Source organism: Arachis ipaensis, chromosome B10, assembly GCF_000816755.2.
Source record: "Arachis ipaensis cultivar K30076 chromosome B10, Araip1.1, whole genome shotgun sequence".
Classification (NCBI taxonomy): Eukaryota; Viridiplantae; Streptophyta; class Magnoliopsida; order Fabales; family Fabaceae; genus Arachis; species Arachis ipaensis.
In genome coordinates this window covers 13,505,698-13,506,585 of record NC_029794.2, presented here as the reverse complement: position 1 = coordinate 13,506,585, position 888 = coordinate 13,505,698, and the positions used below count along the sequence as shown (strand labels likewise).

Here is an 888-nt window from a genome sequence, read left to right as displayed (position 1 = left end):
ACACAATAAAAAATATTTTTTTATTTTTTTTATAATTTAATAAAACCAAACAAACACTTATAAAATACCAATGGCCTATTTAAAAAAAAAATTATTTTAACTTTTGAGAAAATCAACTTGATGAACATGTCTTCTGGATGCAATATTTATTGTTGCACATTTGTTATTTGTTAATTTATGTTTGGACGTTGTTCCTAGTTTTGTGAATTTTGAAATTTAATTTTGCATACTGGGTTTTAAAGGTTTCCAAACATAAGTACATACTAGTACTACATAATTACGGAAATTATTTTTGATATTGGGGTGAAAATGAGGTTTTTTAGAATTATGGATGGATAAGGGTGTTATTTTTAAATGTGGAATTTTTTTGTTTAAAATATGGAAATCGGACCCTCCAATTTTTGATTTTTTTTTTATAAAAAAAAATTACAACAAACAAATCGGACCTCCGATTTGATATTAAAAAAATTTTAAAAACTAATTTATAAAATAATCAGACAGTCCGATTACTGATTCCATATCAAAATAAAAACACATATACTACTAATAGAATTACATTGCACATATTCATCTTCTATAGTAAAATTTTTTAGCCACATAACTACATAAGAATTCCTCCGAGAAATGAATCCTAATATCCTATTTAGTTCTATTCAATATTCCATAAAAGAGAAACAGAGAAAGAAAACAAAAGTGGAGATTAAGTAAATTAATGGAGAATAGAGGTGTATTATTATTATTATTATTATTATTATGATGATGTGAAAATTCAGGTGAAGTGGTCCACTTCACATGAAATTGATACTTGAGAGCCGTTAGATAAAAATTGAGTTAAATCAGTCAAATTATCTAACGGCTCTCAAGTATCAACTTCACTTGAAATGGATT

General features: G+C 25.3%; 1 pseudogene; it reads left to right on the top strand.

Annotated features, from left to right (window-relative positions):
* The window catches only part of LOC107623565, a 27,671-nt pseudogene that overhangs the window by 2,764 nt on the left and 24,019 nt on the right, over window positions 1-888 (top strand).